General features: G+C 46.6%; 1 protein-coding gene across 1 annotated transcript in view; it reads left to right on the top strand.

Moving 5' to 3' along the window:
- The first annotated feature begins 1791 nt into the window (after positions 1–1791).
- TBX5 (T-box transcription factor 5) overlaps positions 1792–25970 on the top strand; it is a 100091-nt gene continuing 75912 nt past the window's right edge. Inside the window, exon 1 of the mRNA XM_081841936.1 lies at positions 1792–2001. The gene's annotated coding sequence lies outside the window, so the exon portion shown is untranslated. The remainder of the gene's footprint in view (positions 2002–25970) is intronic.

Raw genomic sequence — 25970 nt, 5'->3', positions numbered from 1 at the left:
AGTGCTGGGAATCGCGGGTGTGGGGATACTGCCCTTGTGCCCTGGTCCTGTTTGCGGGTTTCCCACTGGTGTTTGGTTGACCACTGTAAGAGCAAGTTGCGGGGAGGGAAACCTCTGACGGCATAGAAAGTTTGCAAAATTCAAATTTAAAAGCTCTTTTTTATTATTCTTATTCAAAACATATGTTGGCAGGGGCGTGCCTACCAGATGCTTGCTTTAGCAAATGATTAGCATATCATTCACTACGTTGGGACACACTGCTATATAATGATGTTGGTTATTTGTTATTTTTTAATGTTAATTACAGTACAATAAAACAAACTTTAAAATTACAGTACAATAAAACAAACTTTAAATGGACTGAAAAGTCTCATTTGGCAAAAACGCTACAAACAGTTTCCAAGAAAACGTCAGTGTAAACAAATTTTTGGTTCTGAATTCTTCAGAACTATTCATAATGAACAATGTAAATAAGCAGAGGAATGTAACCGGGTGCCAGATCTCCATCTTGCTCCTAGAAGAGCGGACTCCAGCATGGACCAGGGATGCAGAACCTCAGGCCTGGTCCTCAGGACTCTTCTCAGGTCATGGTCTTCACTGATCCTGCTCCCCATACCTTAGTAGTCAAATGGTTTTGCCTGGCTTCTGGAATATATCCTTGGACTGTGATCATTGTAATTACATCAGAATCACGGGCTTTTTATAGGTAATTACAGCGTGTGAATTAATATTTTGCAGCACTTGTTTCATTGCACTTACAATAGCAGGCAGATTATTGTGAGCTTCTATCTATCTGTTGCATTTGCATCCCATTTGTTTCTCCAATGAGCTCAGGGTGGTGTGAATGGTTCTGCCCACCCCTACTTAATGCCCACAGCAACCTTGTGAGGTAGGTGAGACAGAGAGACAGCGGCTGGCCCAAGCTCACCCAAGGAGTTTCATGGCTGAGTAAGGATTTGAACCCTGGTCTCCCAGGTCCTAGTCCAACACTAACCACCACACCACGCTGGCTCTCATATTGTGATTATGTTTCTTTTTAATCAATTCTTTCCCTCCCTATGTATACTGTAAATGTGCAAATGTGTATTTATGTTCCTTTTCTCATTCCTTCCTTTCTGCCTATCTAGAAACTTCAGCCTCTTTTGCCATCTATTGATTTATTTTAAAATACCACTTATTAAAGTCGTCGTCCCCCAGCAAAAAAAGCGATTCCCAGATTCATTTGTATGATGCTGATCCAACCAAAGTTCTAAGGAGGAAAATAGAAGACTTTCAAGCCTCTCGTTTGTATTGTCACTATAGTTCTTCAAGTGATAGGGGAGAAGGAAGGAAGGAAGGAAGGAAGGAAGGAAGGAAGGAAGGAAGGAAGGAGAGAGAGGAATGAGGGAGGGAGAGGAAGGAGGGAAGGAGAGAGAGAAGAAGGGGAAGAAGAAGCGGACGAGGAGGGGAAGGAGTGGAGGAAGGAGAGGGGAGATAGAGGAGGAAGAAGAGAAGGAAGGAAGGAAGGAAGGAAGGAAGGAAGGAAGGAAGGAAGGAAGGAAGAAAGAAAGAAGGGATTTCTGTTCACATAGAATTATTGGCCTGGTTGGCAGAAATCGGTTCCCAACCAGCAGCCCCTCCCCGCCGCCCAGAGCTCAGCAACCCCTCAGAAGGTGTGACTTGGAGCTCGGCGGTGGGGCGTCCAGCGCAACGAAGCTGGAATGCGGGCGCTCGTGTGAAGTGATTGTTGCCAGAAGTGCCTCGACGTCTCCGTCCCGCTGTCCTGGAGCGGCGGCTCAGTGGTCCCGTGGTGGAGCTGCGCGGTCGCTGCAGGTCGCTAGGCTGAGAGAGGGGCTGGGAGACCCCTCTATCAGCCAAGACCTCCTCGGGCAGGGTCCCTGGTCGTTACAGCCGGAAGAGGGGCCGAAGGAAGGAGCGAGCCGGAGAGGCTGTCGGAAGGGGAAGCGGTGGGTCCTCCTTCACCTCGGCGTCGCGGGTCCGCGGTGCTTTCCTGTCCCGGAGGTAAAGCTCTCTCCGTCTTGGAAAGAGGGCGTTGGGTCGCAGCGAGGCGGGTCTGGACACCCGAGTGGCGGCTGAGGAGTGATGGCTTGTTGGCAGAAAGAAGACCCTGGAGACGGTTCCAGTCTAGGCTTTGACAGGCAGCGTGCTTGGTGGGGAGGGCAGTGGAGGGGCGGAGGAAGGGGGAGCATTCCTTGCAAGCCCCTAGTCCGCTGGGGGCAAGGTGGTGTGGTCTGTGCGCCGCTGCCATCTGGGCTGCCTCCTGCCTGAAACCCTGGCGAGCTGCTGCCAGTCAGTGTAGGCAAAACTGCGCTAGGTGGACCTGTGATCTGAGTCGGGAGAAGGCAGTTTCCTCTGGCCCTGTCGTCGGATTCGGCATGCGCTAAAGGTGCTGGTCACGGGCGTAGCCAGGATTTATTGGAGCGGCAGGCTTTATGGGGGCGGGGAGCAGAACCGTGTTACCTGCGAGAATGCGACACAATTGGTCAGTTGGTTAAGTATTTTTATTTATTTACTTGATTTAGGGGAGCAGATGTCCCCCTGTACGCCCACGACACTGGTGTAGTTTGCTTGTTGCTAAAGCATCCATGACAGATGGCCATACAGCCTTTGCCTAAAAACATCCAATGAAAGGGAGTCCACAACCCCCTGAGGGAGTCCATTCCTGTCCATTTTGCTGAGTTGGAGTAGTGAGGGTGTGGCGGTGACAGAAAACATAAGCGCTTCGTTTGCATTGTTGTTGCATTTAAATCCGTGGTGTTAATTCGTGATCCTGTTGCTTCAGTCAACTTCTGTTTGCTTACCCGGCTGGAGATCAGTCAAATGAATTTGCTGAGAGGCGGGATGTACATTGAAATAGAAAATGAATGCATATAAAAGACTCGCTACATTGAAAAGAGTGCACCGCCCACCAGCTGAGATGTGCGCCCGCAGACCCACAAACACACACGCCTATCCCGAGGGCAGCTGGAAGGAAGGCTGGCGAGACTTTGCCAGTAAAATTGTTGCAGGGCTGATCTTCTGCAAGAATAAGATGCGTGTGTTCCCATTTGCTAATGTGTTGATGCTCAGATTGCTGCTTGTGTTGGCGTAGAAACTCAGCAAGGCTCCACACTCACCATCCAGCAAATAGTAACTTAGGTAATGCGTGAAATCCCGATGTTTGGGGGTGAGCGAAGTGTTTTTGGGTTTTTTGCCCTACTGTGATCCTAAACTTGCTGCCTTATTTTATTCCCCATCACCTCTCAATCTGTATTTTTCTGTAAGAGATCTCTCTCTTCTTTCAAGAGCATCGCACTGGGTATTTTAAAAATATTTTTAAAGGGATCTGTAGCCTCCTCGGGGCATCCAACCAACCTGCCTGGGTTCATCTGGTTATCTACAGAATCATGCTATGACGATGATCAACCACAATAGCCTGCTTCGTATAAAAATGCGTTTGTATATCATACATATCATACATAATTATAAAGCAATGAAAGAGGCTTGCCACACCTTGAATAATTTTTTATTATTTATCACATTTAAATCCCACCTTTCCTCCAAGGAACTCAAGGTGGTGAACATAGTCCTCCTCCTAGAATCGTAGAGTTGTAGAGTTGGAAGGGACACTGAGGGTCATCTAGTCCACCCCGCTGCAATGCAGGCATCTCAGCTAAAGCATCCGTGACAGATGGCCATCCAGCCTCTACCTAAAAACATCAAATGAAGGAGAGTCCACAACCCCCTGAGGGAGTCCATTCCAGTCCATTTTACCCTCACAACAACCCTGCAAGGCAACTTAGGCTGAGAGTGTGTGACTGGCCTGAGGTCACCAAGTGAGCTTCATCACAGAATGGGGATTTGAACCCTGGTCTCCCAGGTCCTTGTCCAACGCTCTAACCATTGTACCACACTGGCTTTCATTGTGCGTTCCACCTCTCATCTTACCATACCTCACACGGTTGTTTTGAGGATAAAATGAGGGGACGGAAAACCATGTCCCTTGTGCACCTGGGGGAAAAGGTGAGATATAAATGCAACAACAGTCTCCCTTGGCAGTTCCTCAGGGGAGGGGGGTGCAGCCCAGGAAAGGGCCTTCTCTGTGGTGGCCCCTAAGCTGTGGAACTACCTCTCTACAGAGGAGCATCTGGTACATTCATTATAGAGCTTCCGGAGGAGGCTGAAGACACACCTCTTTACCTTGGCTTTTGACACTTGAGGTGCATGTTTTTGGGAGCAACCTTATTTTTACGTTTCCAAGTTTCTTTAACATGCTTTTAATATTGTATTTTAATGTGCTGTAACGTGTTCTGGGACCTTAGGGTGAACAGCAGGCTAATAATAATAATAATAATAATAATAATAATAGGTAAAAAGGTAAAGGTAAAGTACCCCTGGATGGTTAAGTCCAGTCAAATGCGACTATGGGGTTGCAGCGCTCATCTTGCTTTGAGGCCGAGGGAGCCAGTATTTGTCCACAGACAGCTGTCTGGGTCATGCGGCCAGCATAACTAAACTGCTTCTGGAGCAACGGGACACCATGACAGAAACCAGAGTGCACAGAAACACTGTTTACCTTCCTGCCACAGCGGTACCTATTTATCTACTTGCACTGGCATGCTTTCAAAATGCTAGGTTGGCAGGAGCTGGGACAGAGCAACGGGAGCTCACTCCGTTGTGGGGATCCGAACCGCCGACCTTCTGATCGGCAAGCCCAAGAGGCCCTGTGGTTTAGACCACAGTACCACCCAAGTCCCTACAAAACAACAACAACAACAACAACAACAACTATGGCCTTCCAAAAGGGGGAAAGACGTATATATTTTCTCATATTTGCATTAAAAAATGCTTTCGTTGTGATGTGGTGGGGTGGGTAATCTATAGCAGGTGTTCCTATTTGGAGAGAGGCAAATGTCTCATTTGGAGACTTCCCCCTTCCACACCCTCCCCAAATGGAGAGCAAGGATATTATGAATGGCCTTGCCTGTGCAACCCTTTCATTGAGGACAGCTCAGCTTCCCCTTCCTACCCAATAAGTCATCCTGAGTTTTGTAGGCTGGGGCTGGGTGGGGGAAACGGGTTGGGAAACACTGATTTTTTTTTCCACACAAGTGGGCCTTGTTGGTGGGGAGCCCGTGACGGTGTCCAGGGGCATTCTGAGAAGAGGGCTGTTTCTTATTTCATTTTCATTTTCCTTTCATTCCTCCTCCCACCCCAACAATGAGAAGAGATAAAAGCCTCCCCTGAAACCTGCGGCGTATAAAATATCTTCAATTGGAATTCCAGAAGCGCCAGGATATTAATGGGAGGCTTGTGATTCTCGGGCATGAATGGCGTGTGTGCAAGACGTATGCAGAGCAATGTGGTTTTTCTATCAAGATCCAGAAGGGTAGCTGTCTCAGATTGCAGCGGTGCGAGAAGGAGGGCTCAGTGTGTGGCAGTGTGCCCTGATGAAGGAGCTTCTGGGAAAGGACCATTGCTCAAGGGTAGAACATCTGCTTTGCTTGCAGAAGGCCCCAGACTAATCCCCTGGCATCTCCAGGTAGGGGTGAGAAAGATGCCCTGCCTGAGACCCTGGAGAGCAGCTGCCAGTCAGTGTAGGCAATACAGTGGTACCTTGGTTTGCAACCGTTTTGGATTACAACCACTTTGGATTACAACCCATTTTTTTGGATTACAACTCATGGGGGGGGAAGGCCCCATTGGCGAAAGAATGGCCTTGGGTTACAACTTGTTTTGGTTTACAACTGGACCTCTGGAACGGATTATGGCTGCAAACCAAGGTACCACTGTACTGAGTTAAATGGAATGGTGGTCTGACTTAGTATAAGGCAGCTTCCCATAGGAGCCAACTCCTAGGGGCCAAGGTCCCTTTGTTTCTCCCCCCCCCCAAATAAAATATTTGAGGGGGCTGTACACCCAAAGGTTGTTGGGCATTGCCATTCAAATGGTAATGTGCCACCATTCAAATGGTGCGTGTGTTGTCAAATGAAATGTTACCTTCAGTTGGCTAATACCACACAGAGACACACAAGTACAGGTTGGAATGTGGACCAGGATTGTAAACATTGAGGACAAAAGGCCACAAAGAGTCAGAGATCTGTTTGATGTTTCTGTGCACACAAAATAAGAACAGTGATCAGGTTGTACAATCAAAGTGGATTTGGTGCTCTGGAGTCGAGTACAACAAACTCACTCTTCCTGCCCCCCACATGGACTTTTCGTGAGAAGGACAGTGATGGGAAGATACACCAGGAAGCATGAGATGATAATTGTGTGTTTTTCCACCAAACCTGTGGGAATGTTCAAGGTGGCAGGAGAGGAATATTGTTTATTAATATCCTTCTATACTTGCGCTAGCAAATTCCTTTATGTAGCAGAGTTACATTCCCCTTTATATATGCACAGCAGATAGCTGGCTGCAGGCTTGTGTAAGCCTCTCACTATTATACAATTCAATCTGTCCCATGGCTCTTCACTTCATCAGATCTGGCCCTCCTTGAAAAAAGTTTGGACACCACTGCAACTTGTTTAGCTTATATGTAAATCCGGCACTCTGTGTACCCATGAAGAGCACTGCTATTCTAGAATACACAGCATTAACATAAAACAATCAACAATTATGTGAGATAGGGCTTACCTGAGCCCCCACAATATTTAATTCAAGTTGGCGCCCCTGCAACTTCCTATATAAGCAGCAGCTGCCACCAGAAAGCAGTAGAGGTGTTTCTACAGCATCTGCAGCCCCTCCAGGTTGCTGCGATTTGGCATATGTGTGTGTGTAAGTTTTATTTATTCATTCATTTGTTGCATTTACATCTCACCTTTTTCTACAAAGAGCTCAAAGGCCGTGTCCATGGTTCCCTCACTCTTCATTTAACCCCCACAACAGCACTCCGAGGTAGGTCAGGCTGAGAAGCAGTGACTTGGGCCAAGGTCACCAAGTGAGCTTCATGGCTGATTGGGGATTTGAACCCTGGTCTCCTAGGTCTCCTAGCATGACACTGTAACCACTATGCCACACTGGTTCTCATTGTGTATCCTGAAGCATGTCCAGCATCAATCCATCACTGATAGTGCATTAGTGATGGACTGATATTGGGCCATCCACGCAATTCTCTGCTTTGTTAGTTGTTCTGTGATGCTTCCCCAGTGTTACTGCTTTATTGCCACCTGGAAGGGGCACTCTGGCCTTTGTTATGCACCTTTAGGCATCATAATAATAATAATAATAATAATAATAATAATAATAATTTTTTATTTGTACCCCTCCCATCTGGCCGGGCCTCCCCAGCCACTGTGGGCAGCTTCCAACAAAGATTAAAAATACATTAAAATGTCACACATTAAAAACAGGGCTGCCTTCAGATGTCTTCAGATGTCAGGTAGTTGTTTATCTCTTTGACATCTGATGGGAGGGCGTTCCACAGGGCGGGTGCCACTACCGAGAAGGCCCCCTGCCTGGTTCCCTGTAGCTTTGCTTCTTGCAGTGAGGGAACTGCCAGAAAGCCCTCGGCGTTGGACCTCAGTGTCCGGGCAGAACGATGGGGGTGGAGACGCACTAGGCAAAAATCTTCCTCTTTAACCAGGCATTTGGCTGTTTGACATCCAGTGCCCTTTTAGAATGTGTTGGGGAGGGGAGTTTGTTGGGTTGTTTTTATTCTTATTATGCATTTTGTGTTTTTATATTGTGATTTTATGTTGTAACTGCCCTGAGACCTGTGGATATTAATGCAACAGAAGAAATTTAAACTGGTACATTTGCCATATGAGGTTGCATATAACCACCTTAATATCATCATCATCATTATAATTTGTTGTTTATACCCCAAACAGAATATTAAAATTATAAAACATCGGACATAAAAAACTTCCCGGTACAGGGTTGCCTTCAGATGTCTCTAAAGGTCAGTTATTTATTTCCATGACATCTGATGGGAGGGCGTTCCACAGGGCGGGCGCCACTACCCAGAAGGTCCTCTGCCTGGTTCCCTGTAACCTCATTTCTCGCAGTGAGGGAACACCAGAAGGCCCTCGGTGCTGGACCTCAGTGTCCGGGCAGAACGATGGGGGTGGAGTCATTCCTTCATGTATACTGGGCTGAAGCCATTTAGGGCTTTAAAGGTCAACACCAACACTTTGAATTGTGCTCAGAAACGTAGGTAAAGGTAAAGGTCCAGTCCATTAGGTCCAGTCGTGGCTGACTCTAGGGTTGCGGTGCTCATCTCACTTTATTGGCCGAGGGAGCCAGCAGCACACGGAAATGCTGTTTACCTTCCCGCTGGAGTGATACCTATTTTCTACTTGCACTTTGATGTGCTTTCGAACTGCTAGGTTGGCAGGAGCAGGGACCAAGAAACGGGAGCTCACCCCGTCTCAGGGATTTGAACCGCTGACCTTCTGATCGGCAGGCCCTAGGCTCTGTGGTTTAACTTTAACTCACAGCACCACCCATGTCGCTCAGAAACGTGCATGAGCTCAAATAATAATTAATGCACAATGGAAAGGACATCTGGAGGGTTTCTCTTTTAGTAGTGCAGGGAACATGGAGGACAAGGCTTATCAACAGCTGCTAGCCAAGCTGACCATATTTTACCTACATTATTGGAGACATTATGCTTCTGAATACCAGTTGCTGGGAACTGCAACTGGTTGCTATTGCAACGATGTCCTACTTGCAGGATCCCTACAGGCATCTACTTGGCCACGGTGATGACAGGATTCTGTAACCGATTGTTCATTGGCCTGATACAGCAGACTCTTCTCATGTTCTTACTGTGGACTAGTCATGTAGAAGCAGCAGTGGCAGGAGGAGTGGCGTCATCAGTGCACACATGCCTTGAAGGTGCAGTCCTAGCCACACCATCCATTTAAAGCACATCCAATGCAGATTTAAAGCACATAACTTCCCCCTCCCCCAAAAATCCTGGGAACTGTAGTTTGTTAAGGCTGGGAATTGTAGCACAGTGAGAGGGGGGACCACAGTTCCCAGGATTCTTTGGGGGAAGGATGAACTCAGTGGGACTGCTGTCATCCAAAGGCATTCAGTGGAGCTGATCTCATTCTCAACTGTTTCCAGGACCTGAGCATTTATCCCTCCAACACCTTGATTTGGGCAGAATGGACTTCTCTTTCTCTCCCTCCCCCCCCCCTCTCTCTCTCTCTCTCTCTCTCTCTCTCTCTCTCTTATTTTTTCAAGATTTTTAGAATAACATTTCCCCATTCATCATAACACCAAATTCATCTTGTCTGAACCATCCCCCGTTTTCCATTTTTTCCATTTCTTCCCCTTGCATATAAATGACTTTTCCAATTAATTTTCAATTCTTATTTTTTCTCTAAAATACCTGTATCCAGTTACCTCATAAATGCTACGCCAATCCTGCTAATGTTTTACCATATTTACAGTGTTCTTTAATATAATCTATACATTTTATCTTGCTTGAATTTCTTCTTGTCTTGATGCCTGATCTTCACGGTACGTTTTGCCATTTCGGCATAGTCTATCATCTTGTTTGTCCATTTTTCCTTCGTTGGTACACCATCTTCTTTCCACTTTGGGCCAAATAACGTTCTATCAGCCGTGGCAGCATACATAAATAGTCTCTTTACATTCTTTGGTATTTCTTCCCCTATTATTCCAAGCAAAAAGGCTTCTGTGTTTTTTTATGAAAAGTTATCTTAAACATTGTTTTTAATTCATTATATATCATTTCCCAGAAGTCTTTTGCCTTTTTACAAGTCTACCACATGTGAAAAAAGCACCTTCATTATCTTCACATTTCCAACATATTTTGGAGGAATGGGCAGAATGCACTTCTGGTCTCTATTAAAGTGCTAATTATGAACACAAAAAGATAATATGAGCCTGCTGGATCAGGCCAATGGCCAACGAGTCCAGCATCCTCTTGCAATGTCTACCCAAATGTCTATGGGGAACCTGCAAGCAGGACCTGAGCACAGGAGCATTCTGCTCCAAAACGGTGATTTCCAGCAATTGACACTCAGATGCAATTGGTTGGAGACAGAGCATAGCCATTGTGGCTCATAGCCAGGGAAAGTTCTCTCCTCCATGGATTTGTCTAATCATCTTTTAAGGACATCCAAGTTGGTGGCCACCACGGCCTCCCATTGTTTCACTGCTTGAAGAAGTCCTCACTTTTCTCTGTCTTGAATCTTCCAACATTCAACTGCAGCGGATGCCCACGAGTTCTAGTGTTATGAACAGAGGGAGAACTTTTTCTCTATCCACTTTCTCCATGCCGTGCATCACCATATGAACTTTTATCATGTCGCCTCTTACTTGCCTTTGCTCTAAGCCAGTGTTTCCCAAACTTGGGTCTCCAACTACAATTCCCATCATCCCTCACCACTGCTCCTGCTAGCTAGGGATGATGGGAGTTGTAGTCCCCCCCCAAAAAAAACCCAGCTGGAGCCCCAAGTTTGGAAAACACGGCTCTAAACTAACAAGTCCCAAACGCTGCAACCTTTCCCCATAGGGAAGTCGCTCCATTCCCTTGATCATGTTGGTTGCCCTTCTCTGAAATTTCCCCAAGTTCCAACTCTACAATATTATAGAGGCTTACTTGGAAGGAAGCGTCGCTGAATGGAGCCAGGCTTATTTCCAAGCGTGCTTAGGATGGCGGCTTTTTTTTACTTTAGGATGGGGGCTTCTTTGCTTAGCAATTTGCAACTGGTGAGATCCGGGAGAAGAGCCGGCTTCGTTCTTCCCCTTTCACACAACAGTCCCTATTTGCGTTAATTTTGCAAATTTGGGAAACAGAAGAACAAGACCGCCCGGCTGAAACCTCTCCAAGGACATTCTCCCAAGGCGCATAGCTGTCAACGTTTCCCTTTTTTAAAGGGAAATTCCCTTATTCCGAATAGGATTCCCCGCAAGAAAGAGAAAAGTTGACAGCTATGCCCAAGGGCTGCTCCCCGGAACGGATTTTTCTGGACGTTGGACGTCGGGTCAGCAAAGAATGTCACCGGGTTATACAGATAATTCGTCTGGTTAAAGCATAATTTGGGGGCTGGGGCATTCCAGGGTTTCGACCCTTCTAAACACCATTACTTGAATATGAGTCTCACATGGAACCCAGTGGAACTGCTCAGATGAGACTAGCATTTTTACCCTGGTCTCTGGTACCTGAGATATGTGCTTTCAGGACCCACTCCTATTCTTGTGAATGTCATATTTTAACCGTTTTTAATTGATTTTTAAAAACTGTCGTATCCTCTCTTGGGACCTGCTGGTGAACGGCGGGTAATAATGAAAACAGTAGTAGATAATGATAATAATAATTATTTTCCCTGTACGTAGAAGGAAAGGAAGCCACCAGCTTACAAACTTGTGTTTCTGGATAACGGGGAAGCCCACTGAACTCAGAGGAACTTACTCCCGAGTAGAATTGCGTAGAATTGCGTTGCTGTTTCACCTCCCCTCTATTTTGTCATTCATTACTTATTTCATATTTTCATATTTCGTTTCCCTGCGGTTCATTTCAAAGGCTGCCTTCTTAGCACCCCTTTCCTGAAATCAGGGGTGCGTCCTCAAAGGCTAGGGAGAGTTTAAAATTCCTAATTACCCATTCCATAACAATCCAGGCATGTAGACCAGGTATACAGCGACCAAACATTGCTGAGCCTGTGATCCTATGAGAGTGCGCTCCAACGGACGCAATGGGCTTTACTTCCGAGTAAACGTGCGCAGGATTTTGCGTCCCGAAAGTAGGAACGTTCTATCCACCCTGACTTTCAGGCGCTGTGCAAAATGACGACGACAGATTCGTGCAATTCATTTTTCCATCCTCTCCGCGATTTGCTTAAGCGCATTTGGAACAATTCCTGTAGCTGATATTAAAAGACAGAGATCATATAAATCGTCCCGAGTTTCCAGATGTGGAGGCCAACTTTTGTAGCGCGTATTGATTTAGTAGATTTATTGATTTAGATGTTTTTTTAAGTCCCCTCCCCAATATTATCTGCGATAGGTATTGGGGGAGGAATGCCCATATAGTAGCTTACGTAGTTGAGGGCTGTGTTTTTGGGAGGTAGGGGAATTGTCATCAGAATTATGTCGAGTCTTTTTTTTTTTTTAATGGTCCTGTTAGCTTTATGCGTATGACTCAGATGCAAGACTAAATTTGCAAAGGGTAGTGGGGAGAGAGCTCTGAATTAGTTGGGTGATGCTGTTCAGTAAAGCCAGCTGAGCTGAAGAACTCTGACAATCAAATTGTGTGCGCCAAGATGTTCTGCGTGCCATTAATGTACAGGGCAGAAAGATAGTATATTTACCATTGCTTCGGTTTGACCTTTGCAAATTCTGCAAGTTTCCGTGTGTCTGCGGGCGGGCGCGCGCGCACTTGTAGCGGTTGCACCCCTGCTATTCTGCTCCCCAACCCCCTGCCACTCCCCCACATTAACCCCCTAGAGTCCCCCCCATGCAACTCCTCAGCTCACTTTTCACCTTCCCGACACTGTTTCTGAAACTACTTCTCGCTTGTGGTCTGCAGCCCTGCTTTGCTCCCCTGTTTTCCCCTGCACCCCCATTCTCCCTGTCCTTTCATGTAAGCACCTCTTGCACATAAATCACCCCTGTAGCAACCTCCTGCGCGTACGTGTGTGTGTATCTCGTATGTATCATCTGTAGTGATAAAACCTTAGTTTTCTGCTTGAAATGACCACTTTTGTCTGTTAAGGCGAACGGGGTTTTGAGTCCCTCAGGGAGCTGAGAAAGGCACATGGGGGGGGGGGACACGACCATACCTGGCTCAGGGATTTCCTCCAACACCTGTTCACCTCGCTCATTATACGTGCTCGATTCATCCAGCTTTATTTCAGCGGCTCGTTCTATCATTGCCCATTATTACTATTAACATTATCATTCAACACCGTCGGCTATAGCTCCGCCTGGTCGCGAGAAGCTTCCAATCATTATTGATCAGGCACACAGTTAAGACTCAGTAGTAGCTTCCCCGCAAGAATCCTGGGACTTTGGGAATTGTAGCTCTGTGGGGGAACTACAGTTCCCATAATGGTTTTTTGTGGGAGAGAAGCCATGTGTTTTAAAAGTGCATTGGGCATGCTTTAAATGATTGGTGTGGATCTGCCCATAGCTAAAGTGAAACATTCTTAAGAGGCAATCTAGTGGAAAAGTCAAGCAAACATGAATGTGACCGCCGCAGACTGGAATGACCGTCTTTCTCCTGGAAAATAACAAGTCCTTCAGTGGTGCTCCGACCTGGGTAAGGGGACATTTAAGCCACATATTTAAAAGTGCATAAGTGAGCGTGGGTTGTGACTTTCTTTTGTTGTTAGAGGACAGTGCTGAAGAGCCGAAGGATGTGCAGGACATCTTTAGACAGCATGTTTTGCGGAACATCCCCCAAAACGGCTACCCTTCCCTATAGAACCTATATAGAGTAACGGGTTCTTTTGGTTGGTTGGTTGGTTGGTTGGTTGATTGATTGATTGATTGATTGATGAATAATACACACAGCCCATTCATGTCTAACAGAAGGACATTCACCCGTGTAAAATTTTTCTTTTCTTTTCTCTTAGAAGGGGGCCGCTGGCGAGGAAGAATAGCTACATTATTTATGTCAAAAATTCCCAGTGCATGTATGGAGGGGAAAGTATCCCCCAAATTCCCTATAACCTCCTCCCTGACCCATGCATTCTTGAGCGCGAGCGCACAAAATATTAGACGGACAAAACCCTTCTCTTGTTTTGTACCCAGATTGAAAGCAGAACTTGTTCTATGGAGATATATATATATATATATATATATATATATATATATATATATATGGTTTTGAAAGGAAAATAATACGGCCTGGGGGGATTGTTGTATGATTTTATGAAGCCATAAATACTTGAATGCCCTCGTACACGACCAGAACTTCGGGATTACGTGTGTGGAGGGAAATGTGGGGCAGTGGCTGGTTTTGTAGTGGGAAAGGGGGGCTGGCGTAAAAAAAGGTTATCCTGTGTAGGCTATTAAATTGCAACTTGATCCTGGCAAGCGTCCTCTTCCCCCTCCCCAACCCACCCCCACCTCCCTCTCCCTGACCCGGCTCAGTTCTCCGAGAAGTTCTCCTCCGCACGCCCTATTTAAATAAAGGCTCGGGGGAAAGTCCGGCTCTTTTAATGAATGGATTCCGCTTTCCGCCTCGCGTTCCTGCTTGCAGGGGCGCGCATCGACTCCCAAACCAAACCTATGCAAGTCCATTCGTTCATGCCATAGAATAATGCCCCCTGTTGTTCTGCTTCTTCGTATTCTCTCCCCCCCCCCAATTTATTACCAGCCCTTCACACTCGGGTCCCCTACGGTGGGTTACAACAATTATAAACACAACGTGAATATTTAAACACAGTGTGTTTACGCGATATGGATAACAGCTTAAAAACAATTCAAAGGTACAAAAATAAGGTAGTATTTCTATAGTGTAAGGTAGATTCAGGATAGATAAAATAAACGACTTCTTCGCACAGCCTGTGGAACTCTCTGCCACAGGAGGCAGTGGTGCCCACCAACTTGGATGGCTTTAAAAGAGGATTGGGCAAATTCATGGAGAAGTCCATCGGTGATGACTAGCCACAATGGCTATGATCTGCTTTCGGAGCCAGAGGAAGTAATGCTTCTGAAAACCAGTTGTTGGAAACCGCAGGACGGGAAGAGTGCTTTTGTGCTTGGGTCTTGCCTGAGGTCATCTGGTTGGTCACTGTGAGAACAGGATGCTGGACTAAATGGGCCACCGGCCTGATCCAGCAGTCTCTCATTTTCTTATTAGTAGCAGTATTTTACGTGTAGTAATAATAATAGTGATATTAGTAGCATTATTTTAGGTGGTGGTGAGGACTACGGTGGGAAAATCATAACCGAGATGGTGGGCCTCTTTTGTGAGAGTAATCCCCCCCCCAAAAAATCCCCCTCGGTGTATTATCTTTACTCTTGCACCTTCATATCGCTATTAATATTCTCTTTGGATAGGCTTCAAAGAGCGGCAGCGGAGGGTGGGGGGTGGGAGTTTGGTGGTGCCCCTTTCTTAATTCTCTTGTGAAATTCTCTCTTTGCATCCCGCGATGAAAGAAAGCCCCGCTTGTGTTTGACATCATCCAAAGCTGCTCGTTTGGATGGAGGCGGCCGCGGGGGGGGGGTGTGTTCTTTCTCTCGCCCCCCAGCCTGTCACTATCACTTAGGTAATGTTTTTCCTCGCGATGGATTTCGCTGGAGATTAATTATTCCCTTCCAACCCGCCTTCCTCACCAGCTGGGGCGTTATCTGAAAGCAGTACGCAGCGTGTGTGTGCTCGGGGGGGCGGGGCGGGGCGCTACCTCCCTCCCCGCAAGGAGAAATAAAATTTTATTACTGAATGCTCCAAGACCCCTAAGGCCATATTCATGTTAGCCCTATGATAGCACTTTAAACAGTCATGCCTCCCCCTCAGAGAATTCTGGGAGCTGTAGTTTATTAAGGGTGCTGGGAGTTGCCTGCAGGCCCTTAATCCCCCTCACAGAACGACAATTCCCAGAATCCCATGGTAAGAGGCACAGGAGTCAACTCCTAGGGGCTGATAGTTCTTGGCCCCCCCCCTTAAAATATTTGAGGAGAATGGACCCCTCCAAAGTTGATGGGCATTGTCATGGTGTGGTGTACCATCTCATGTGATCGATTATGTGGGGCAGGGCTCCCCCCCCCCAATTTTATTCAGGTTGCCACTTCTGGGAAGAGGGATAGATTATTAAACCACTCTGATAATTATAACTCTGTGAGGGGAAATAGGAGTCTCGCAGCACCATGGGTGTAGCCAAGGGGGTGGGGTAGAGGGGCAGTTGCCCCCCTAAATCAAGTGTAGTGGTACCTTGGGTTACAGATGCTTCAGGTTACAGATGCTTCAGGTTACAGACTCCGCTAACCCAGAAATAGTACCTCGGGTTAAGAACTTTGTTTCAGGATGAGAACAGAAATCCTGCCCCAGCGGCGTGGCAGTGGCAGGACACCCCATTAGCTAAAGTGGTACCTCAGGTTAAGAACAGTTTCAGGTTAAGAACAGACCTCCAGAATGAATGAAGTTCTTAACCCGAGGTACCACTGTAAATCAACAAAAATTCTTAACTAACTGAGGTTCTGCCCCCCTAACATAAAGCCTCCTCCCCCCACATAAATCCTGGTTATCCCTTAGCAAACTACAACTCCCAGGATTGTTTGGGGGAAGCCATGGCTGTTTAAAGCACTATCATTCCTGCCCAGAGGAGGCAAAGGAAGTGGCCGCACACAGAGAGTTCATTCTAGTGTTACCTGAAAAATCCGAGGGCTCCCTTGGACAAAAAGTAAAGACACCAACCAGAGTAAATTGGAGCAAATCAGCAGCCTGTAGGTTTGGCCTTTATTGAACTGTTGCAACAGGGTGTTCCCCTCACTTGCAGGAGAGAGGAAAGACACAGAAAAATGGTGTGCAAGGTCTTATAAAAACTTTTGAAATTCCCACCCTGTAGATCAAGCCCACCCCCAGAAACATCATGAATACATCACAGAAAGGAGGGGTTGAGGGAGGAGTTGTGGTGGTAACCTGAGTGTCTTGTCACCTGGCTGGTTCCCTTCTCCCCCTCCCCATGAGTCATTTTCAGAAGACAAAAGGTAGTCGCAGTTTCCTGCCCCCTGAGGGGGGAATCCAATCACTGTTCTTTTGTTACAGTCCGTGTTGAATCCACTCGTGTATGCAGTGCATTGTGTTGTTGATGGTCTTCTGTCTGAGACCATCAGGGTTGGCATAGCAACTGGGCAGGGCTCCTGTGTATGTACTGGTATGTTCAAGGATTTTGGTGGCCTGTATCAAACCTTCTCCATTTTGTTCCTCTTCCTTCATGGAGTAAAATAAAAGTGGAACAGTGCATCCGATGTATGGTTGCTTTTCTATGAATTTATAACAGAAGCATGTGTATGTAGTGTGTGAGTGTGAGTGTGTGTGAAGTTTGTACAAACAATGATTGGGGGGGTTGTTCCTGCTACACTAGGAAGTTTAAGAACTCCCCTTATACTGTACTAGCAAAGTATGCATTTGTGATTTGGCTGCAAACCCCACACTCCTGAATGCTTTTTGCTTGGCTGGAATGCATCCTTGAACCCTGATGGTGCTTCTAGATTGCCTGGATGGATGGAGGATAGAGAGGGTTGTCTGAGGGCATGTTGAAATTAACCTACTTATAACAAGGTAAGATCCACATGCATTGCTCCATCCACTTTTGCTCTGGCCTAGCCCATGAATTCCACGTGGCCCCCGTGAAGTTGCATAGAAGGAACTGTTGTGGGAATGTTCAGGGTGGCAGGAGAGGATATATTGTTTATTAATATCCTTTCTAACTTGCGTTAGCAAGTTCCTTTATTTAGCAGAGCTTACATTCCCCTTTTACATGCACAGCAGATAGCTGGTTGCAGGCTTGTGTGAGCCTCTCACTATTATACAATTCAATCTGTCTCAGATTGAATTGTGCATTCCTGGTAAATTCCCTTGAATCCCTCTTAAAAGAATAAAGATGCCACAATCTTATTCAAAGTCAATAAAACAAGTTTCCTCACATCAGTTCACAGTTGGATCCCTGAAGGCAGACTTAGTTACAAATATGTACATGTGGATCTACCCAGTGGCGTAGCGTGGGTTGTCAGCACCCGGGGCAAGGCAAGTAATTTGCGCCCCCTAACCCGTGGATTTGCGCACCCTAACCCTAACCCCCAGATGTTGCGCCTGGTGCGGCCGGCCCCCCCTGCACCCCCCACGCTACGCCACTGGATCTACCCCATATGGGGGGATAATCCCAGTGCTTCTGCTAGCTGAGAGCTAGCAGAGTAGTCCTAGCTAGAAGAAGGAAGTCAAAGAGAGAGAGATGTGCTGCGTGACTCGTTCTTTTGTTACCTGAACAGGTTAGGTCACACCCACCTTCTATCACATGTAAAAGGAAGGATGCTCCAGCCAGGAGGAACAGGAAGTTTCGACTGGCTGGACCAAACATTCCCTTGCATGTCTTCTCTTGCATTACCAGGAATGTTGTACTTGACTGCCTCTCATGGATCACATCCCACAACTATGGCCCTCAAGCTATAAGTGGCTTTCCCAATCCTGCTCTAAACCACCACTGCACATGGGAACTAGGTTCCTTAATGGCAGAACTGATGTCACCCGCCCCTTAAGCAAAATTAGTCCACCCACACAGTGGGGGGAAAGAACAATTGTCTGAGCCAAGGACTCCTATTAATGACAGAGTGCCTTGGCACGTGTCTGGAAGGGCTCTGGCACATTCCGGTCCCTTTGATCACCTTTCAGATAACAGAATCCTAAATGGATGCCTTCCTTTGTACCGGGGAACAAAAGCATCAAAAGAGAAAAGAAGTAAAAATAAATGTATGCAGGATTCCGCCCATTCCCCCCCCCCCCTTGCAGAGAATGTGCCAGCTGTTCCTGGGCACTTTAAAAACAAAACAAAACAAAAACAGCCACTTTATTGAACACACATATAAACTTCACCTCCGTTGCAAGGAGCACTTTTGCAATTTGAAGGGGGGAAAACCTAAAATAACAGGCCTTGTGTCAGTTTATTGGCTTCAAATCCAAGAAACTCTCACTGTGTCTTTTCTAACCACATCTTGTACACTTGCCTTGAAAAACGGGGAGAGGAGGGAGGAGTGTGGCTGGAGTCTGGAGGAATTAAAAGAGAAATGTTTATATCTGTTCTCTAATGTGGGCGGCCTCCTCTTAAGCTTGGGCCTTTGGTTTCTGCTCCTGCACCATTTGGGTTCTCTATCTCTGCCAAGATCTTACCTTTTCTGTGTTCTTGGTCAAACAAAACAAAACAAATCCCACACACATGCATAAAAACATGAGAAACAGTCCTAGGACCTGGGAGGTAAAGGTAAAGGGACCCCTGATCATTAGGTCCAGTCGTGGCCGACTCTGGAGTTGCGGTGCTCATCTCGCTTTATTGGCTGAGGGAGCCAGCGTACAGCTTCCAGGTCATGTGGCCAGCATGACTAAGCTGCTTCTGGCAAACCAGAGCAGCGCACGGCAACGCCGTTTACCTTCCCGCCAGAGTGGTACCTATTTATCTACTTGCACTTTGACGTGCTTTCGAACTGCTAGGTTGGCAGGAGCAGGACTGAGCAACAGGAGCTCACCCCGTCGCAGGGATTTCAACTGCTGACCTTCTGATTGGCAAGTCCTAGGCTCTGTGGTTTAACCCACAGTGCCACCCGTGTCCCAGGACCTGAGAGACCAGGGTTCAAATTCCCACTCACTGAAGAGTGACCTTGGACAAGCTACTGTCTCTTAGTCCAACCCACCTCGCAAGGTTGTTGCAAGGATAAACCAGGGAGGCAGAATGTTGTGGTTTGCAGCCATGGTTAGCCTTCTTCTCCATGCATTTGTCCAGCCCTCCATGTTGGTGGCAGTCACTGCCTCCTGTGGCTGTGAGTTCCATAGTTTAGCTGTGAGTTGCATGAAGAAGCATTTTCTTTTATCCGTCCTGAATAGTTCAACATTCAGCTTCACTTGAATTTCCATGATTTCTAGTGTCAAGAGGGAGAAAAACTTTTCTCTGTCCACTTTTCTCCATGACGGGCATCATTTTATATATCTATCATGTCACCTCTTGTTCGCCTGTTCTCTAAACTGAAATGTCCCGAACGCTGCAACCTTGACTCATAAGGGCATTGTGCCATTCCTGTTACCATTTTGGCTGCCCTTTCCTGAACCTTTTCAAACTCTGCCATACCCTCCAATATAAGCCACCCTTTGTTCGCCTCATTCTGGGGGTGCTGTTGGGCTCCCCACTCCCATCAGCCCCGGTCAATGTGGCCAATGGTCAGGTATACGATTGGATTTGCAGTTCAAAACATCTTGAGGGCCACTTGCTGGGGAAGACTGGCTTAAGCTTGCATGGACCACAGTCAACGTCACCTGATTCGTGAAGCACAATCCTCATGTAAACCAGGGGTGCTCAAACTTTTTTTAAAAAAGGGCCAGATTTCATGAAGTGAACATGCGTAAGGGCCAACCAAAGTTGTTATTGAGCTTTTTTTTAGGATTTCCCCCAAAGTTGTTGACTTTTTTTAGGGCTGAAGTTGTTGAGCTTCCCCCAGAATGGATTTTGGACATGCCTGATGTAAACCAAGATAAGCCAATGTCAAAGCTGAGAGTTGGATGTCTGAAACCCTGCAGAGTCATTGCCAGCCAGTGTAGACAATATGGAGCTAGGAGGGCCAATGGTGTGGGATGTATTATCACTGTAGCAGCCAAAGACAACATTTCCTGTTGCCTAGAGTGGACGCACAGGGGAATGTTGCTCCAGAGAGGGAGGACTTCCTGTCCTACCTGTTCTGGAACATCCTCCTCCTGTGTGTGACCAGGTAGATGGGTGTGACCATAGCAGACCCTATAAAAGGGTAAGTCACGCAGCCATCTTCCTCTTTCGCTCTTTTCCTCTTTTTGCCTTTTTTCATTTTCACCTTTTGGATTCCTCTCTGCTGGCTCTTAGCCAGCATCACATGGCTCATCCTTACAGAGGATGGAAGCCACAAGGTAGAAAGTCTGAGGCCTAGCTCAGACTTCTTTTCTCTGCAAATGTAACTGTAATCTACAAGATAAAGCCTTCCTTCGAGAAAATAATAATAATAATAATAATAATAATAATAATAATAATAATATATTATTTATACCCTGCCTATCTGGCTGGGCCTCCCTAGCCACTCTGGGCAGCTTCCAACAAAATATTAAAATACCGTAATGCATCAAACATTAAAAGCTTCCCTAAACAGGGCTGCCTTCAGATGTCTTCTAAAAGTCTGGTAGTTGTTGTTCTCTTTGACATCTGGTGGGAGGGTGTTCCACAGGGCGGGCGCCACTACTGTGAACTGAATGTAAGTAAACTTTACCACTACTTTCAAAGAAGGCTGTCATGTTCTTATTATTTTTAAGAGGGAAATAAAGTAGAAATTTACCAGGAACAATCCACTCTGGACCAGCCAGACTGGATTGTTCAACTTATATGATTATAGCGAATCCATCAACTTGCTTCCAGACAAGGGAATGTGCTCTGCTACTTGCTCACTAGCGTGAGTGACGAAGGATAATATTTAATCAATGTATCCTCTCCTACTTCCCTCAACATTCCCACAAATGGTCTGATTCATAGGAGCCAACTCCTAAGAGCTGAGGTCCCTTTGGCACACTCAATAAAATATTTGAGGGGGCAGGGACCCCCAAAGTTGATGGGCATTGCTATTCAAACCGATCTCGTGATCGATTATGCAGGGCGAGGCTTACCTGCCCTCCCCACCACCACCAATATTTTATTCAAGTTGGTACGCCTGCTCTGTTTCAGTATGAGACAGCTGCTTCTCATGTTTGTAATTCAGTGGGTAGAGCATCTGCTTTGCATGCAGAGGGTCCCAGGCTCAAGCCCCAGCATCTCGGGATAGGGCTGGGGATTTCCCCCTCCCTACCTCTCTTAATTTCATGGTTGCATTCAGGGAAAGGCATGGCGCTCTAAGCAGGGATTCATAGGTAAGCTCAGCTTTTGTTGATGCATATACAGTGGTACCTCGCAAGACGAATGCCTCGCTAGACGAAAAACGCGCAAGACGAAAGGGTTTTTCGTTTCTTGAGTTGCTTCGCAAGACGATTTTCCCCATGGGCTTGCTTTGCAAGACGAAAACGTCTTGCGGGTTTGCTTCCTTTTTCTTAAAGCCGTTAATACCCAGGGAATCCGTGCTCTGCAAGACGAAAAAATCGCAAGATGAAGCAACTCGCGGAACGAATTAATTTCGTCTTGCGAGGCACCACTATAACGCCTAATGCAATTGAAATAACTGTAGTCATAATGGGCTCAGCTATCCCCTGTTTCTTTTAGTAATGGAGCATAGAGAAATTCATAGAACCTAGAGACTTTCAGGATAATGTTAAATCTTATACAGAGGTACCTCAGGTTACATATGCTTCAGGTTACAGACTCCACTAACCCAGAAATAGTACCTTGGGTTAAAAACTTTGCTTCAGGATGAGAACAGAAATCACGCAGCGGTGGTGCTGTGGCAGCGGGAGACCCCATTAGCTAAAGTTAAGGTTAAGAACAGTTTCAGGTTAAGAACAGACCTCTGGAACGAATTAAGTTCTTAACCCGAGGTACCACTGTAAAAAGTTTGCATTATTGTACACTCTACCTTATTGTAAGTACTCCCAAATAAGAAACTGTTGTTTATTCGCTTCCCTTTGTTGTAAGAGCACAACACACACAATTTTTTTATTTTGTTACTTCTATTGTGAAAGTATAGCTTTGACATTCTCTGTCCCCTTTGGCTGTGGAATACAAAGCAGCAGACCTGCCTTGCGGGCAGAGCCCAGACTTCCTCTAATACATCCGATCTGGCTAGACGAGGGCCGGACCCTCATTCAGTCCCACCTCACTCCGGTCTTCCTCTTTCCTCGTTTTCCCCCTCTGGAAAAAAAGAGGAGGGTTTGATGGATCCCCTGACCTGCCGCGGCCCGAAGGCATGAATCAAAAAGGTCTCAAAGAGAGGGTGGAAAGGTTAGCCTGACCCTTCCTACCCGCCAGGGCGCCCTCCTCCCCTTCCTCTTCTCTGCTTTGCCCCTGAAAACCCTCAGCCTTGTAATGGGCTTCTAATGAAGCCGGACTAGAAGCTTGATCTGTTTGGTATAATGTCACACCTCGCGTCGGTTTCCCTCGCTGATGGGATGGGGGGCGCGGGGCTGTATGGGCTTCGTGTGTGGTTGAAGTTGGGGTCGTCCTGGAGAAGGGGAGGCCTCTCAACCTGTCTCAAAGCCTGTTTCCTCAGAAGTGTGTCCTAAGCGGGTAAAGTGGCAAATCATATTCTAGAGGGCAGGAGAACTTCATGGAAACCTCCGTAGCAACGTCCCTTCTGAGATTAACTCTGCAGAGAACTCTTAAACCACTTTAAACAGCCATGGCTTCCTTCCTGCAAAGAACCCTGGGAGCTGTAGATCAGGGGTCAGCAAACTTTTTCAGCAGAGGGCCGGTCCACTGTCGGGGCCGGGGGGCCGGACTATATTTTCAAAAAATAAAATTAAAAAATGAACGAATTCCTATGCCCCACAAATAATCCAGAGATGCATTTTAAATAAAAGCACACATTCTACTCATGTAAAAACACGCTGATTCCCGGACCGTCCGCTGGCTGGATTGAGAAGGCGATTGGGCTGGATCCAGCCCCCGGGCCTTAGGTTGCCTACCCATGCTGTAGATTGTTAATCGTGCATCTTACAGAACATCTTACAATAAGACATTCCTTGACCACAGGCTTGCCATCTATAAGACACTATATGGAATTAAAAGGGATTAGGAGGAGCGGGGGCAACCCTCAGGTACTAGTTCGTTGTTTTGGAGGTTTTGTAATGGAATGTGTTCAAGGAGGATCTTGGTCTTGCAGTCCCCTCTTTCCACTATTCCCAATTCCATGAGGTTGCAGGGAAGGGAGTGAAGAAGAGCAGGGGCATCATCTGCTGAAAGAACAGTTCCTTCAGGCTGTTCCTCTCTCAACTTTGACCTAGCAACAGGAATAATAATAATAATATTATAATTTATTATTTATACCCCACCCATCTGGCTGGGCTTCCCCAGCTACTCTGGGCAGCTTCCAACAAAATACAGTGGTACCTCTGGTTACAAACACTTCGGGTTACAGACTCCGCTAACCTGGAAGTAGTACATCGCGTTAAGAACTTTACCTCAGGATGAGAACAGAAATCGTGCACCAGCGGCACGGTGACAGCAGGAGACCCCTTTAGCTAAAGTGGTACCTCAGGTTAAGAACGGTTTCAGGTTAAGAACGGACCTCCAGAATGAATTAAGTTTGTGACCAGAGGTACCACTGTATTAAAATACGGTAATGCATCAAACATTAAAAGCTTCCCTAAACAGGGCTGCCTTCAGATGTCTGGAAGAAAAGGGAAGCAGGGCCACTCCATTGCCTTAAGGAAGTTTAACACATGTACCTAGCATCTGCTACCTGAGGCAGCTCTCTCCCTGTACTCAGTGATAGGGCCGGTCCTGTGCACCTGCATGTATATCACTGGATTTCTTTACAATCCAACACTGGGCATTTGATGAGTGGCCTCAAATGCATCTTGTGCATTATGTCGCATGTGCCTTTAACAGAGGAGGTTGCAGGCAGGAGAAATTGTTTATGCAAATGAAGCTGCTGGAAGTCAAAACAAACTGTAGCAGCCACGCCCCTCACTGGACCGATGCAATCCCGCTTCCTTTCAAATCAATGGGAGTTTGGACCATTTCATTCTATGGAAATAGGCCTCTGCCGTTGGCCAAAATTATGCAAGTCTCCCAGAGTGCTTTCTAAGCAGTCAGGAAAAGCAAGGAGACTTCTCCGCACTCTGTTCCAATAGATTTCCTGCTTCCTACATGATGGCTTGGGAAATCAAACCATCTCAAAAGGCCATTTGTTTCTGTTCAGAAGCCAAACACCATGATTAGCCAGCAATTGCTGAATGAGTGCTCCTGAAAGCTTTGTTTCAGTTTTAAATGGAGCCAGAAAGATCAAACTGATGGACTGGGCAATGGGCACAATTAATTCCTACATCCCACATTAAAATGTGGATTTAATCAGATGTCAACTCAAGTCCTTCCAGCTATCTATGTACACCAATTGATTCAAGATGGCTGTCTGTGCTAGGTCATCAGTACTTAAAAACATGGATATTTTGAAGGTTCTCCAAGGGTTACAACACAGGATCGTTCAAGTCTTGCCACTGAAGCGTGAATTGCATCTTCAGTATTGAAGTAATAGGGTGTTCACTGAACATTATTATCCTAAAGAGGACTTTGAGAGCAAATCCTGCCTACAAATCAATTGAACGTGTTTCAAAGGCCTAATAATACTTACATTTATATTCAACAAACCACTTTTCTGCTTCTGTTGTTATATATATATTTATGTTGGGCTTGTTTTAATTCATTCATGTCCCACATTTCTTCCATGATGGAAACCAAATCACAAGCATGTTTATTTTGAAGGGAGACCAAGAGAGTGCAATAGACCTTTCAAATAAGTATTCTTCAGTATTGGGTCCCCAGGTGTCATAGACTCATAGAATTGTAGAAGTGGAAGGGACACTGAAGATCGTCTAGTCCAGCCCCGTGATGCAAGAATATGCAGCCATCCCATACCGGGATCGAACCTGCAAACTTGGCGTTATCAGCACCACACTCTAACCAACTGAGCTATCCAGCGTTGCCGTTGGACTACAGCTCCCATCGCCCTTGACCACTGGCTGAGCTGGCTGAGGATTATGGGAATTGCGGTCCAACAACCTCTGGGACACCAAGGTGGAAGAACACTGTTGAATCCAGACCCCTATGTTCAGGACTGCATGACTGTCTTCTACTGTAAATGCTTACTTGGAAGTACAGTGGTACCTCGGTTTACGAACTTAATCCGTTCTGGAAGTCTGTTTTTAAACCAAAATCATTCTTAAACCAAGGCATGCTGTGCTGGTCCAGGGGGGAGGTTACCGTGGGGTGAGGTCCAGGACCTGAGTCGAGGGTTGGCAGACAGTCCTCCACGGGCGAAGCGGGGTCCACAGCGAGGATCCGGGCAAGGACAGGAACTCTGGGGGAACTGGACTGGGTGCTGGCCGAAACAGCTCTTCAACGACGTTGCTCCCGCAACCTGGGACCGGGCTGACTGGCCTTTATCTTCTCTGAGGCCAGGGGCGGTCCTGGCCCCCAGGAGACCCGCCTCTCCTGGCCTTAAGGCGAGCACTCCTCCTGGGAGAAACCAGTTCCCTCCGCCTCCCTGCCCTGAGCCTCTGCAGTTCAGGAGAGGCTGAAGGGTTACTGGGCCCAGGGGGAGACTAACTTGTAGGCTCAACCACCGAGGTAAAGTTTTCAAACTATTTCCGGTTTTGCGGAGTTCATAAACCGAATCGTTCTTAAACTGGACTGTT

This window comes from Podarcis erhardii, assembly GCF_964252035.2.
Source record: "Podarcis erhardii genome assembly, chromosome: 15".
Classification (NCBI taxonomy): Eukaryota; Metazoa; Chordata; class Lepidosauria; order Squamata; family Lacertidae; genus Podarcis; species Podarcis erhardii.
The sequence above is the reverse complement of the archived record's forward strand: the minus strand, read 5'-3'. Positions and strand labels throughout refer to the sequence as shown.